Here is a 17,668-nt window from a genome sequence, read left to right on the forward strand (position 1 = left end):
GCGCCTCGCTCAGCCAGTGAGCGGGAACCGGTCTGTATGTGGGATCCGAACCCTCGGCGGGAGCGCCTCCGCGCTTCCCAAGTGGCGCACTAGCACAGTGTGCCACCGGGCCGGCCCTTGACTTCCATTTTCATCTGGCTTTAAAGAGTCACATATCCCCTTCCCCTACTCCGTACTGAGGTGGTTTCAGAAAAGGCTAAATGGAAATTAGGGACTTTCATCCCTGCCAGGCAGTAATAAGGCCCCCAATACATGATGATAGTGGAAATCTCTCTCTCCAAGCTAGAGTGATGTCAATGGAGGTCTAGTGATGATCCTGAAATTCTTCCCTTGCCTGCTCATAATGGCATCCCTACCCCTACCTCAGGTATCAATGGATGGTGAGTAGGAAATCTTGACTCCTACTCCCACCTAGCAGTAATGAAGCCATGCCTCCATTTCTCCACCAGAGTTGTGTCAAAGTATGCCTGCTAAGACAGAAGACTGAAATAAGATCCAGTTCTCATAACATAAATGTCTAGGATACAGTAGAAAATCACTCGTGATACAAAGAACCAAGAACATCTCAACTTGAATAAGAAAAGACATTCAACAGACACCAACACTGAAATAACACAGATATTGAAATTATCCAACATGGATTTTAAAGCAGCCATCTTAAAAGTGCTTCAAAACCAATTACAAACATGCTGGAAACAAATTTAAAAAATAGAAAGTCTCAGCAAAGAAATAAAATATGTAATAGGGAAGTAAATAGAAGCTTAAGAACTGAAAAATACAATAAGCAAAATGAAAAACTCACTGGATGAGCTCTGACACAACTCTGGTGGGTAAATGGGGGCATGGCTCATTACTTCCAGGTGGAAGTGGGAATTCCGTTTACCATCCATTGATACCTGTGGTAGGGGTAGGGATGCCATTATTACCAGGCAGCGGTGGATGAGCTCAATAGCAAAAAGAAGATGATAGAAGAAAGAATTGGTAAAATTGATGACAAAACAATAGAAATTACTCAATCTGAACAACAGAGAGAAAATAAACTTGAAAAAAGGGGAATAGAGCTTCATGGACATATCGGACTATAACAACACATTAAACATCAATGTCATAAGATTCCCAGAGGAGAAGAGAAACAGGGTAGTGCTAAAGAAGTATTCAAAAAATAATGGGTGAAAATATCCCCTATTGTAAACTATTTATTTACAAATAGAAACTTATTTATTACATTAAAATAATGATATAAGTGCACATTGTGGATGGCTAAATAAAGCTAATTAACATGAAAATCTCCTAAATTTAACAAAAGACATAAACCTACCGATTCAAGAAACTGAGAAAAAAGACCTGTCAACCCAGAATTCTATATCTGGCAAAAATATCCTTTAGGGGGAAATTAAGACATTTGCAGATAAAGAAAAACTAAGAATTTGTTGCCAGCAGACATATCTAAAGGAATGGGCGGCTAAAGAAAGTCTGTGAAATGGAAAGGAAAGATAAAATAAGGAAACTTTGAATAACAGAAGGGAGGAAAGAACAATATAAAAGGAAAAAAAATTGGTAAATAAAATAGACTTTCTTTATTTTTCATAGTTTTCTAAATTATGTTTGACAGATGAAGCCAAAATCATAACAGTGTCTGATTTGATTCTAAAATAATGCAGGAGAAATATTTAAGAAAATCATGTTATAAATGGGGAGGGTAAAGAAACTTAAAGGGAATTAAAGTTTCTATGCATCACTCAAACTGGTAAAATGTCAACACAGGAAGCTGTGATAAGTTACATATGTATAATGTAATGCCTAGAGCGACCACTGAAATGTATATTTAAAAGATGCACTCAAAAACACTATAGATAGGATCCAATCAAGATGGCGGAAGAGACGCACTGCAGCGCCACCCTCTCCCACAAATCAACCAAATTTACAACTTTAAAAATGTAACATCAGGGCCGGCCCAGTGGCGCACTGCTATAGTGCGCCGCTTGGGAAGCATGGCGGCGCTCCCGCCGAGGGTTCAGATCCCACATACAGACCGGTTCCCGCTCACTGGCTGAGCGAGGCGCGGGAGCAACACCAAGGGTTGCGATCCCGTTGCCGGTCCCAGTCCGGTACAGGCGTGACACTGAGGGTTGCGGTCCGTTGCCGGACACGGAAAAAGACAAAAAAAAAAAAAAATGTAACATCAGGGCCGGCCCAGTGGCGCACTGCTATAGTGCGCCGCTTGGGAAGCATGGCGGCGCTCCCGCCGAGGGTTCAGATCCCACATACAGACCGGTTCCCGCTCACTGGCTGAGCGAGGCGCGGGAGCAACACCAAGGGTTGCGATCCCGTTGCCGGTCCCAGTCCGGTACAGGCGTGACACTGAGGGTTGCGGTCCGTTGCCGGACACGGAAAAAGACAAAAAAAAAAAAAAATGTAACATCAGGGCCGGCCCAGTGGCGCACTGCTATAGTGCGCCGCTTGGGAAGCATGGCGGCGCTCCCGCCGAGGGTTCAGATCCCACATACAGACCGGTTCCCGCTCACTGGCTGAGCGAGGCGCGGGAGCAACACCAAGGGTTGCGATCCCGTTGCCGGTCCCAGTCCGGTACAGGCGCGACACTGAGGGTTGCGGTCCGTTGCCGGACACGGAAAAAGACAAAAAAAAAAAAAAAATGTAACATCAGCCAAGCCGGGGCCGCTGGAGCTCAGGGAAAGAGGAGGAGAGACCTACGGAGTTCATGAAGGCGGGCGAAACTACGATGAGAGAAAGAAAAGGCTGCTCTGAGCATTTCGGGCCGCGGCTGCTTTAAGGCTCGAGCTGATGAGCACATGGAGCAGGAGCCAGCAGAAGCCGCAGCTGTGCCCTTCAGATGGAGTTACTTGGAGGCAGCAAGAGAGAAGAGGGCCTCTGCGGCCCCCAGGACAGCAAGACCACTAATAGGGTTCCCATGGACCCATGCAGGAGCCAGGAGCCAGAACAGCTGAAAAAGGGAGCCATTCAGAGGCCGGTGAGTCATCGTAAGGGACTGGTGCAGGGCCCATCCCATGGGAAGTGCTTGCAGCACAGGCGGTGGGGGAGACAGGCCCACCAGGGGAACACTGAGACACAGCAAGGACAGCTGGTCTGCCCCCCAATCAGCACAGGACCACTCAGAGGAGACTGGTCAGGAATGCAGAATTGCATGGGGTGCATTTTGATGAAAAAACTCAGGCCCAGATCAGAGATTCTACAGAACACAGATCCACCAGGTCTCTGGAGAGCCGGAAGTACCTATAAGGTCAACCATTAAAACCCGAGCTGCACAAAAAGCCTTCCCTAAGGAAACAGCAGCAAAGTAGCTATTTAAACAACTACACAGCTCAAGTAGTGGTTCCCACAGGAAGTTCCCCTGTGTTAGAAGCAAAGGACAAAAAAGTAGTTCCGGCCCACCTGAGGCACCAGCACCTTGGGGCATGCCTGTGAACAGGAGGCTTGGATCTGGGGACTGGACCCCACTCCCACTTCCAGGCAAATTGCACCAATGCCTCAGGACCAGCCCAGGGGCCTGAAGCATGGAGAAGGGGACTGGACCCCACTCCCACTTCCCGGCAAATTGCACCAGTGCCTCAGGACCAGCCTGGGGACCTGAAGCATGGAGAAGGGGACTGGACCCCCCTCCCACAACCAGGCACACCACACCAGCACCTTGGAGCCTGCCCAGGGACCCGAGGCAAGTAGAAGGGGACTGCAACTCTCTCCCACAACCAGGCTCACCACCAGTGCCAAGGAGCATGCCAAAAACAGCACCTCCATGTGGGTGGCCCACCACAGCCACCACAATAACCATGGCTGCTGCAAAAGCGGCTAGATGCCACAGCCACCACGCAGATGGTCCGCCAACCACTGGAGTGCATTCACACAATGGTCACCAATAGAGACAAAGAAAGGAAGAGGATGTCTCTCTCCACAAAATCCATTTCAGAGTGACAGAAGAAGCATCTGCTCTATGATAATATTGGGGGACCTGATCACATCTCTCAGCATTGCACCGATCATCTAGGCAACAAATCAACAGAGTAACCATTATTCTTTCAGAAGGAGAGAAGAAACCTAGGGTAACTAGAGGGGGGAGGGGGAGGGAATGAGGGAAGGGGAGAGGTTGGACAAGGGGCATAAAGAATAATTACGATTTGTAACAATATATAAGCTAGTAATATTGATTTAATCAACATATCTCAATGTTCAACCCCCAAAATATGTACAATCAATTTTGATTCAATAAATAAAAAATTTTAAAAACAAAAATAAACAAAAATACCACTACGGATTAATGAAAATGGAATTCTAAAAATGGTACAAGTAACCCACAAGAAGCAAGGCAAAAGAAAACTGAGAAATGAAGAACAGAGGAAATAAACCTAAAACAAACAAAATAATAAAATAAAATGGAACAAAACAAAATGGCAGACTTAAGCCCTAACATATCAATTATTATATTAAATGTATATGGTCTAAATGTATCAGATAAAAGACAGACATTGGCAGAATAGATAAAAACATGACCCAACTACATGCTGTCTATAAAAAACTCCCTTCAAATATAACAATATAGGAAGACTGAAAATATAAGGATGAAAGAGTAAAAACATGCAAACATTAAGTTTTTTAAAAAGTAGACTTAAGAGCAAAGAAAATTTCTAGGGACAGAGGGAAATTGTATGATTAAAGGGTCAATTCATCAAGAAGACATATCAATCCTAAATGTGTATGCACCAAACAAGAGAGTCTTAAAAAAAACATGAAGCAAAAACTGACAGAACTTAAAAGAGAAATGGATAAATCAACAATTATCGTTGAGGACCTCAACATCCCCTCTCAGAAACTGATAAATCTACCAGACAGGAAATAAATATGGATACAGAGGATGTGAACAATATAATCAATCAATTGGATCCAACTGACATATACATGAGGGGTTTTCAAAAAGTTTATGGAAAGATTTGTATTATCTTTTAATTCCATTTTTCCACAAATTTCTTGAAGTATGCTAATAGAATACTCTGTCCAATAGTAGAATATACATTTTATTCTAGCTCCTATTAAACACTCACCAAGATAGAGGGTCATAAAACATGAGAACATTTAAAATAACTGATATTATGCAGATAATTTTTTTACTATAATGGAATCATACTAGAAATCAATAATTAAAAAGAAAACAAAAAAGTTCCCACAATTGGAAATTAAACAACATACCTCTAAATAATCCATTTGTCAAGAGGAAGTCTCAAGAGAAGTAAAAAAATACATTGAACTGAATGAAAATGATCATATAACATATTGAAATATGTGACATATGCATAAGATGGCAAAATAGAAAGTCCTAGCCCTTGTTCCCCCATTGAAACATCAATATAACAATGATATATAAACCCAAATACCTTTATGAGAATTCCAGAATTCAGTTAAGAAATTGCAGTACCCCAGGCAAGCACAAAGCTGAGAACAGCCACATTGAAATAAGAAGAGCAATTTCATTTTACCTGCAACAGCTTCTCCCTCAAGCTGGCACAGCTCAACACCAGAAGATAACACCCCAGCCTTAAGCTTCAGGGAGAAAACATAGAATAAAAAATACCCTCAATGTTCTGGCTCTTTGGAGGGCTGCCTGAGGGAGGAATTGGTTTCTGTCTCACCTCACTTAGAGCACTAATAGACCAGCATAGTTTGAGTGCTTGAGGGCTGCTGAGAACAAAGGAAAGTGGTGGGTGGCTTACTACAGGCAGCACAGCTCAGCACAATTGGGAAAAAGTGCACAACTTGAGGCTTCTCCCTCTTGAGGGAGGGAGACAAGTGGAGCATAAATCAGTATTCTGGCTTTTTGCAAGGCAGTCCAAGGTACTGGTATGTCTCAACTGACTCAGGGTGTTGACAGAAAGTGATCATACATTAGATGCCTGGTGGCCACTGAGAATAAGGGAGAGAGTGGGGCAGCTCACTTCTATAGAACCAGAGAACTTGCAGTGTTGCAGAAACCAGAGGGAACAAGTGATTATAAATTCCTGAAAAAGAAAATGGTAATCTTCTCTACATGAGAAAATACTTGCACAGACCTGGAGAAGTCACATCTCCCCAAAATAGGTTTTAGAAGCCCCCAGAAACTCTAGCCAGGCTAACTGGTGAGGGTCTTCCCCTATACAAAGCCAGTCCATAATATCTAAAGAGGTTGCTGTTGTTTCATATGTGCAGTTCCCAATATAAACTTAAGAGACACATGAAGAAACATGAAAACATGGCCCAAAACAAAGGAACAAAATAAATCTCCAGAAACCAATCCTAAAAAACCAAAAGTATATGAATTACCTGACAAAGAATTCAAAATAACTGTCCTAAAGATGCTCTATGAGCTCAAAAAATGATGAACAAACAAAATAAATATCTCAATAAAGAATTATAAAACATTTAAAAAGAACCAAACAAAAAATTTAGAACTAAAGAATATAAGAGCTGAACTGAAAAATTCACAAGAGGTACTCAACAGCAGACTTGATTGAATAGAAGAAAGAAGTGCTGAACTTGAAGACAGGTCATTTGAAATTATCCAGTCAGAGGAACATAAAGAATAAGAATGAAAACAAGGAGGTGAAAGACTTGTACCCAATTAAAAAATGGGCAAAGGGAGTGTGCTCACTTTCCTTGCCATGTGATACCCTGCATCACCTCAGTATGCTGCTGAAAGTCCCCACCAAGAAGGCTCTCTTCAGATGTGCTCCCTGGACCTTGGACTTCCCAGCCTCCAAAACTTTTCTGTTACTGTGACAATGATAGCAGGGACTATGACAACATTTCCTATGAGCAACCATACCCTGAAAGAGTGACTGTAGCCAAGCTCACATTGGAGAACTGTTACAGCACCTAATTTTACAGCATGAAGAGAGAGAAACCAGGCAGAAGAAATTAGAAGTATCCATGGAAGAAGATAGCAGATGAAGAGAAGAAGGTACACCGATCACAATATGCCCGCAAAGAAACGGAGTTCTTATGGCTTTAAGGAGACCAGACACGGCTTGGATGACTTTTAGTCTCTGAAAGTTATAAGAAGAGGAGCTTTTGTAGAGATTCAGCTGGTCCAGAAGAAAGATACAGGCCATATCCATGCAATGAAGACATTAAGAAAGGCTGATATGCTTGAAAAAGAGCAGGTGGCCCATATCCAAACAGAAAGAGATATTCTGGTAGGAGCAGATGGTGCCTATGTGGTAAAGACGTTTTACAGTTTTCAGGATAGGGGAAACCTTTATTTAATCATGGAATTCCTTCCTGGAGGTGACATGATGACATTGCTAATGAAAAAAGATATCTTGGCAGAAAAAGAAACACAGTTCTACATTTCAGACACTTTTCTGGCAATAGATGCAATCTACCAATTGAGTTTCATTCATCGAAATATTAAGCCAGACCAACTTTTATTGGATGCCATGGGTTATGTAAAATTATCTGATTCTGGTTTATGCATGGGATCAAAGAAAGCTCACAGGACTGAATTCTACAGAAATCTCACACACAACCCACCAAGTGAGTTCTCATTTCAGAACATGAAGTCAAAGAGGAAAGCAGAAACATGGAAGAACAGGAGACAACTGGCATGTTCCACAGTTGGGATGCCAGCTTACATTGCTCCAGAAGTATTCACGCAGACTAGTTACAACATATTGTGTGAATGGTGGTCTTTGGGAGTGATTATGTATAAAATGCTAATAGGATATCCACCATTCTGCTCTGAAACACCTCCAGAAACATACCAAAAAGTAATGAACTGGAAAGAAACTCTGGGATTTCCTCTAAAGGTACCTATATCTGAGAAAGTCAAGGACTTAATTCTCAGACTTTGTATTGATTCTGAAAATAGAATTGGAAATAGCAGAATAGAAAAAAAAAAGGTCATCCCTTTTCTGAAGCGGTAGACTGAGGGCACATCAGGGAAAGGGCAGTGACAATCCCTACAGAAATCAAAAGCATTGAAGATACTTCAAATTTTTATGACTTCCCTGAATCTGATATTTTACAACCAGTGCCAAATACTACAGAACCAGACTACAAATCCAAAGACCAGGTTTTCTTAATTATACCTATAAAAGGTTTGAAGGGTTGACTCAACCTGGCTCTATCTCTGCCTACACAAAAGCTGTGACATTAGGAATGAAGATCACATTCGCTCACAGCCAAGAGAACTCAGGTAGCTGCATCACCAGGCTTGCTTGGCATAGATAACAATATACCGAAATATTCCTGAAGATGGTGGTGCTTATCGACTACAAGAGTAAATTCTACAGGATTAGGATTTCTAAGACTACCACAGGAATTGGTTAGCCGTGCCAGCTGGCTTTTTAAAAAAATATTTTATTATTTCTGTTAACTTTATTATAGGAAAGTACTGTAATACAAGGAATGTACATCCCTTTCTAAGTGCACTGCCTACGTGTGTGTTATGGTCCATTCTGCCAATATGTGCTGTAGCTTTGAACTGTAACACCTCTAATTGATTCAGGAGAAACACATATCATTTAAAGCAACACAGGCTAACCTGTAAGTAACGCTGTAGTATTGGGGTTTTACTGCAAATCTGACGTGTCCAGATAATCAGTAAAAGCCATCTTCCATAGTTGATGTTAGAACATTTGCCCTATTGGTTTGGACATCAGTAGAATACATATGAAGACAGTTTCTGTAATTGTTTTCAGAAATTTAAAAAGAAATACACTGGTTCTTTAAAAAATAAAATTCATCAAGTGGTTACGCCAACTCCACAGCAGGGAGTAACAACTTTATAATAAGGAAGAGGAAGTTTAACACCTTCACTCAAGCACTCCACTAATGTATTTACTTTGCATTCAAAAAATACTGATCACCTTTATATATGTAGTCTGTATACTCATAGGGATATGGACCATATCATAGAAAATGTAAGGTTGCTTTTCTTGTGACAGGAGGACTTCTTTATTAACAAGAGGACATGGAATTATTTTAATTTGATTATGGTGAGTTGAATTTAAGAAATGGCCGTGAAGACTTCTTGTAGAACTAGTGTCTTTTTATTAAACTATTTTTTTAAATGTCAAAAAAATGGGCAAAAGAAATGAATAAAAATTTCTCCAAAAAAGACATACAAATGGCAAACAGGTATATGAAAAGATGCTCAACATCAGTAATTGTCAGGGAAATGCAAATTAAAACCACAATGAGGTATCAATAATTCACACCTGCTTGGATGGCCATTATAAAAAAAATAACAGAAAATAATAAGTATTGGTGAGGATGCAGAGAAATTGAAACCCTTGTGCACTGTTGGTGGGGATGAAAAATGGAGCAGTTGTTATGGAAAACAGTATGGAGGTGCCTCAAAAATTTAAAAATAGAGCTACCATATGATCCAACAATCCCAATCCCACTTCTGGGTATATATCCGAAAGAGCTGAAATCAGGATCTTGAAGAGATATTTGCACTCCTATGTTCATTGCAGCATTACTCACAGTAGCCAAGAGGTGGAAAGAACATATATGTTCACTGACAGATGAATGAATAAAGAAAATGTGTTATATACATATAATGGAATATTATTCGGTCATAACAAGAAGGAAATCCTGTCATATGCTACAACATGAGTAAATCTTGAGGACATTATGTTACATGAAATAAGCCAGACACAGAGGGGCAAATATTTCATGATTCCACTTATATGAGTTATCTAAAATAGTCTTGCTCATAGAAACAGAAAGGGAAACAGTAGTTGCCAGGGGCTTAGGAAGGGGGAAATGGAGAGTTGCTGCTCAATGAGTATAGAGCTTCAGTCATGCAAGATGAAAAAGTTCTAGAGATCTGCTGTACAACATTGTGCTTATAGTTAACAATATTGTACTGTACACTTAAAAATTTAAGAGACAGATCTCATGCTATCTTTTTTTTAACCACAATAAAAATATATATTTATATATGACATGCAGCTAAAGCAGTGCGGAGAGGGAAATCTACAGCATTAAATGTTTGCCTTAGAAAAGAGGAAAAGTCTCAAATTAATAACCCAATTTTCTACTTCAAGAAACTAGAAAAATAAGAGCAAAATAAACTGAAAGCAAGCAAAAGTAATAATAAAGATAAGAGTAGAAATCAAAGAAATGGAAAACTGAAAAGAACAGAGAATATTAATGACACAAAGATCTGGTTCTTTGAAAAGATCCTTATAATTAACAAACGTCTAGCAAGACTGACAAAGAAAAAAAGAGAAGACACAAATTATTAACATGAAGAATGAAACAAGGGATATCACTATAGATCTTGCACACACCAAAAGGGATTATTACAAAAAAGTATACACATATAAATTTGACAATTTACATAAGTTGAATCAACTCCCTAAAAAGCAGAAATTACCACAACTTGCCCAATATGAAATATGAAATAGATAATTTGAATAGCCTTATAACTATTAAGAAAATTGAATTTGTAATTTTAAAACTCACAAGAAGGAATTCTCCAGTGAAATCATCTGGGCCTGGATGGTTTCACTGGTGCATTCTACCAAACATTTAAAGGAGATTAACATCCATATTACACAATCTCTTCTAGAAAATAGAACAGGAAGGAATACTTCCCAAGCCATATAAGGCCAATATTGCATTGATACCAATATCAAACAAAGACAATACAAAAAAAATTAAATTAAAAACCAATATCATTCACAATAGAGACATAAAAATCATTAACAAATATTAGCAAATAGAATTCAGCAATACATAAAAAAAATTATACACTACATCCAAATGGGGTTTATCCAGGAATGCAAGGGTGGTTCAATATTTAAAAACCAATCAGTGAATCCACCATATTAACAGATTAATGAGGGAAACTCACATGATCATATCAATTGATGCAGAAAAAGATATTTGACAAAATTCAATAACTTTTCATGATAAAAATTTTCTAAAAACTAGGAATTGAGGGGGAAACCACCTCAACTAGAAAAAGAATATCTACCAAAACAAACAAACAAACACAAAAACATATAGCTACCATCATACTTAATGCTGAAAAACTGACTACTTACTCTCTAAGATTGGGAACAAGGCAAATATTTAGCTCTCATCACTGCTATTCAACATAATACTGGAAGTCCTAGCCAGCATAATAAGAGAAGAAAAATAAGTAAAAGGCCTATAGAGTGGAAAGGAAGAAATGCCACTGTCTCTCTTTGCAGATGACAAGATGGTCTACAAACCAACAAAACAAAAATATCTTTAAAACTTTTTAAACACTCCTGGAACAAATCAGTGAATTCAGCAAGCTTTCAGGGTACAAGATCATCATACAAAAATCACTTATATTTCCATATAGCAATGAATACATAGAAACCAAAATTAAAAATATAATACCATTGACAGTCACTCAAAAATGAAATAAGTATAATCCTAACAAAACATGCATAGGACATGTGTGCTAAAAACTGTATAATCCTAATAAAAGAAATAAGAGAACATCTAAATAAATGGAATGACATACCTCGCTCATGGATTGGAAGATTCAACATAGTAAAGATGTTGGTTCTCCCCAAATTGATATACAGGTCTAATAAAATTCTTATCAATATCTCGGCAAAACTTTTCTCTAGTATACGCAAGCTTATTCTAAAATTTATAGGGAAAGGTATTGTGAAAATGTCCATACTACCCAAAGTGATCTACAGATTCAATGCATCCCCATCAAAATTCCAATGACATGTCTCTCAGAAATGAAAACTATCCTAACATTTATATGGAATAACAAAAGACCATGAATAGCCAAAGCAATCCTGAGCCAAAAAAAGAAAGCTGGAAGCATAGCACTACCTGACTTTAAACTATACTACAAAGCTGTAATAACCAAAGCAACATGGTACTGGCATAAAAACAGACACACGGATCAATAGAATAGAATAGAGAATCCAGAAATCTACGCACACACCTACAGCCATCTGATCTTTGACAAAGGCACCAAGTCCACACACTGGGGAAGAGACTGCCTCTTCAGCAAATGGTGCTCGGAAAATTGGATATTCATATGTAGGAGGATGAAACTAGACCCATACTTCTCACCATATACCAAAATCAACTCAAAATGGATTAAAGAATTAAATATCAATCCTAAAACAGTAAAACTCCTTAAAGAAAACATAGGGGAAACACTCCAGGAAACAGGAATGGGTAGACTTCATGAATATGACCCCAAAAGCACAGGCAACCAAAGGAAAAATAAACAAATGGGATTATATCAAACTAAAAAGCTTCTGCACAGCAAAAGAAACAATTAACAGAGTGAAAAGACAACCAACAGAGTGGGAGAAAATATTTGCAAAATATACATCTGACAAATGATTAATGTCCAGAATATACAAGGAACTCAAAGAACTTTACAGCAAAAAACCAAACTACCCAATTAAAAAATGGGCAAAGGAGCTGAACAGGCATTTCTCAAAGGAAGATATATGAATGGCCAACAGACACATGAAAAAATGCTCAATATCACTCTGCATTCAGGAATGCAAATCAAAACCATTTTAAGATACCATCTCTCTCCAGTTAGGATGGCTAATATCTAAAAACTGAGAATGATAAATGCTGACGAGGTTTCAGAGGAAAAGGAACTCTCATACACTGTTGGTGGGACTGCAAAATGGTGCAGCCTTTATGAAAAATAGTATGGAGGGTCCTCAAACAATTACAGATATATCTACCATATGACCCAGCTATTCCACTGCAGTGAATATACCCAGAGGAATGGAAATCATCATGTTGAAGGGATACCTGTACTCCCATGTTTATTTCAGCACTATTTACAATAGCCAAGAGTTGGAACCAGCCCAAAATGTCCATCATCAGACGAGTGGATAAGGAAAATGTGGTATATCTACACAACAGAATACTCTGCTATAAAAAAGCATAAAATGCTACCACTTGCAACAACATGGATGGACTTAGAGAAAATTATATTACGTGAAACAAGTCAGGTACAGAAAGAGAAATACCACATGTTCTCACTTATTTGTAAGAGTTAAAAATAAATAAATAAATAAATATAAAAACAAATGGTAGAGGGGGAAGAAGATAACAATCACAACAATTCCTTGAACTTGTTAAGACAAGTGAACAGATATGATGCAGATTGGGAGGGGGACGGGGGGGGGAAGTGGATCTGGTAAAGGAACACAAAAATCAACTACATTGTATATTGATAAGTTAAAATAAAAAAAGGAAAAAAAATAAAATAAAATTTATAGGGAAAGACAAAGGAACAAATAATATTGAAACAATTAAAGTAAGAGGAATCACTCTATCCAATTTTCAGATCTATTATATGACTATAGTATTCAACACTATATGGTGTGGCAGAGGGACAGACACATAGATCAATGAAACAGAATAGAGGACCCAGAAATAGACCTATATAAGTATGGCATACCTATTTTTGACTACAGTGCAAAAGCAATTTAATGAAGCTGAAGCAACTGGATATCCATAGTCAAAAAAATTAACCTTGACCTAACCTCACATTTTATACAAAAATTAAATCAAAATGGATCACAGACTTGAAATGTAAAACTATAACACTTTTAGAAGAATCTAGGTGAAATCTCCGAGACCTAAGGCTTGGTAAAGAGTTCTTAGACATGACAAAATAAATCCATAAAAGGAAAAAAATCTATAAATTGTATGTCATCAAAATTAAAAGCTCTTGCTCTGTGGAAAATCCTGTTAAGAGGATGAAAAGACAAGCCACAAACTGGAAGAGAATATGTGCAAACTACACATCTGACAAAGAACTGGCATCTGGAATACATAAAATTCAACAGTAAATAAATAAATAAATAACAAGCAATACCCCTACAATTAGAAAATGGACAAAGGATATGAAGAGACAGTTAACTGAAGAAGATATAGATTTGGCAAACAAACCCATAAAAAGATGTTGAACATCATTAGCCATTAGGGAAATGCAAATAAAATCACAAAAAGATATCACTACATACTTATCAGTATGGCTAAAATTAAAAAAAAAAAAAAAAAAAAAAAGTGCCAATACCAAATGCTGGTAAGTGTGTGGAGCAACTGTATCTCTCATCATTGCTGGTGAAAATGTAAAATGGTACAGTCACTTTGGAAAAATAGTTTGCCAGTTCTTTTAAAACTAAACATATACCTACCACACCACCTAGCAATTGCTCTCCTGGGCATTTATTTACTCAGAGAGATCAAAATTTACATCTACACAAAAGCCTGTACTCAGATGTTCATAATGGTTTAAGTTGTAAGAGTCAAAAACTGGAAATAAAAAAATATCCCTCAATAGGTGAGTTGTTAAACAAACTGTGGTATATCCATATTGTAGCATATTTCTCAGTAAATAAAGGGAACAAACTATTGATATCAACTTGAGTGAGTTTCAAAGGTATTATGCTGAGTTAAAAAAATTGATAAAAGTCACATAGTTTATGATTCCATTTATATAAAATTCTTAACATGACAATTATTGAAAAGGAGAATAAATTAGTACGTGTCAGGGGTTATAAATGGTGGGAGAAGGTAATGGGGTATGACTATAAAGGAGTAGCTTAGGAGAGACCTTTGTAGTGATGGGACATTTCTTTATTGTAGTGATAGTTAAATAAATGTACGTCACAGAATAACATAGAACTATACACCCATAGATTAAAATGTCTCATCTTAGACCAGACAACTGGCAAGTGTGAAGTGCAGACAATAAGCTACATAAATTACACTTGCAAACAATGAGAAATCAATTGCAAAGGGTTTTCAGGCCAGTTGTTCAAACCTTATCTAGTAAGTGGTAAGAATGGAGAAGTTTCATGCTGGATAACCCAGAACTGTGACTGTCAGCAGTTAACAAATTGGCATATACCCCTTGTAAGGTGTTCTCAAGTTGTTTTCCACTATAAGATATATTCATTTGAAGTTGTGCTATGGAAAAATATTTGTGTCGGGTAAAATATTTAGTGATAATTAGAAAGGAGCAAGTGGAGGAAATTACCTCTCTCTGCACTATCCAAAATGGTATCAACTAGTCACTGAATGGAGCTATTTAAATTTAAAATAATCAAAATTAAAAATTCAGTTCCTAAACACATTTCAAGTGCTCAATAGCCACATGTGGCTAGTGGCTACCATACTAGACAGCGTAGACACAGAACTTTACCATCATCACAAAAATGTCTATTGGACAGCGCTGCTCTACAGCATGAAAATCATGCCATTTCCCCATAATCATAGGTAGAGTCACAGCCCAAAGAGCTCTGACAGGAATTGGTATTGTATTATCTAAGGTTTGCATTTACATATAATCCCACCTTCAGCAATATTTAGCAGTAAGTTGCAGTGGTTAAGTGCTAGCCTTTGGGGTAGAATAGGCCTGGATTTTAATGTTAGCTCCAACTTTTACTAAATTGTGTAACCTTATACATGTTACTTCACTTCTCTGTGCCTGTTTCCTCATTTTATTTTTTATTTATTTATTTATTTATTTATTTTTCCTTTTTGTCTTTTTTACTGACCGGTAACGGGATCGCAACCCTTGGTGTCACTCCCGCACCGGGGACCGGCAACGGGATCGCAACCCTCGGTGTTGCGCCCGCACCGCGCTCAGCCAGTGAGCAGGAACCGGTCTCCACATGGGATCCGAACCCTCGGCGGGAGCGCCGCTGCGCTCCCAAGCGGCGCACTCTCCAGTGCACCACCGGGCCGGCCCAGTGTTTCCTCATTTTAGAAAAGATAGGGGTTGGGGGAAAATAGTATTTACCTCACAGGGTTGTTGTGAGGATTATATGAGACAAGCTCAATATCTGACACATGTGATCTATAAATGCCAGTTATTATTAGCATTATTCTTTAAGTCTAGAAGATGAACATGGCTTGTTCTAGGACCTAGAAGCTAGGTGACCAGTAAAAAAGCAATAGGGGGCATTCAATCATATGAGCAGCAAGGGAGTCAGACCATAACAGGGCCCCCCTTTGACTCTTGATGGATATAAACAGCAACCACATCATTCCTCCATAACTTGAGGCCAGCAACAAAAGAGAAGGGAACTTCTTTAAGATCTATCTATCTTGCAACTTTGAAAAAGTCAAGGGGTATCTTACCCTTAGGGATTCAGAGTTAAAAGTTAACCACTATGTCGTATCAAGTAACATAAAAGCACAATATATTGTCTATAAAATAAGATTGCCCAAACAAGTCACTCAGTGGGGGAAGCTGTTTCTAGTAATCAGATCCAATTCCTTGATGCGTTATTATGATGAAATGTCACTATACCCAACAGTTTGTGAATACCACACGATAGGCCTACTGACCTCTATAGTCAACTGGATAAATATTTATAGAATGCCTACTACATACAGGACACTTTTGCTCTACACCAGATGTCAGCAAACTATGGCTGGTGGGCCACTTTCAGCCCATCTCATGTTTTTGTATGGCAAGCAAAATAAAAACGATTTTTACATTCTTAAATGGTTCGGAGAACTACTCTCAACCACTATTAATGAATACTGAATGGCTTTGAAAATTAACTTCTGCTGCAGAATTGACAATGTTTCTTAATTAATTCAACCTAAAATTACAAGGCAAAACAATGCTTATATGCAAAACTTACACTATAGTAAAGATTTTAACAACCAACACTGTTTGAACCACAAGTAATATCTCTTGGTTTATGCACTTCCCACACTGTCACAACTCAAACCAACAAAACCATAACGAGATACCACTTTACACCCACTAGAATGGCTATAATAAAAAAGATAGACCTTAATAAGTATTGGTAAAGATGTGGAGAAATTTGAACCCTCAAACATTGCTGGTGGGAAGGTAAAATGATACAGCCTCTTTGATAAAGAGTCTGGCAGTTCTTCAAAAAGTTAAACATAGATTTATCATATGACCCAGCAAATTCCACTCATAGGTATGTACCCAGCAAATTCCACTCATAGGTATGTACCCAAGAGAGATGAAAACATGTGCCTGCACAGAAACTTGTACACAAATGTTTAAAGCAGCATTATTCACAATAACCAAATGGGGATAACAACCCGAATAACCATAAACTGATGAATGGATAAACAAAATGTGTTAAATCTATAAAATGGAATATTATTCGGCCATAAAAAGGAATAAAGTACTGATACATGCTACAATTTGGATAAACATAAAAACATTATGCTAAGTAAAAACCTATACATAAAAGACCACATATTTATTATTCTATTTATAATAAATGCCCAGAAAATGAAAACCCATAGAGACAGAAAATAGATCAGTAGTTGCCTAGGGCTGGGGATGGAAATGGGGAGTGACTAAAAATAGGAATGAAGTTTCTTTCTGCGCTGATGGAAATGATTTAAAATAAGATTGTAGTATGGTAATATAACTCTATAAATACTTAAAATCATTAAATTGTGCACTTAAAAAAAAGCAAAACTACGAGGTCAGAAATCAGTTCAGTAGTTTTCAAGAGCGAGGAGTGGGGAGAGAGAAGTGACCACAAAACAGCATGAGAGAACTTTTGGGAGTGACGGAAATATTCTATATCTTGATTGTGATGATGATTATGCAACAATATATATTTATCCAAGTGCACTGAACTTTACACCTAAAAAAGGTGAGATT

At 38.2% G+C, this 17,668-nt stretch overlaps 1 protein-coding gene and 1 pseudogene across 1 annotated transcript in view; one reads left to right on the top strand and one right to left on the bottom strand.

The window, feature by feature from the left end:
- The window catches only part of ATG4A (autophagy related 4A, cysteine peptidase), a 69,077-nt gene that overhangs the window by 47,518 nt on the left and 3,891 nt on the right, over positions 1-17,668 (bottom strand). The window lies entirely within an intron of this gene.
- Positions 6,798-8,232, top strand: LOC103598443 (annotated as a pseudogene).

This window comes from Galeopterus variegatus, unplaced genomic scaffold (assembly GCF_000696425.1).
Source record: "Galeopterus variegatus unplaced genomic scaffold, G_variegatus-3.0.2 Scaffold2609, whole genome shotgun sequence".
Lineage (NCBI taxonomy): Eukaryota > Metazoa > Chordata > Mammalia > Dermoptera > Cynocephalidae > Galeopterus > Galeopterus variegatus.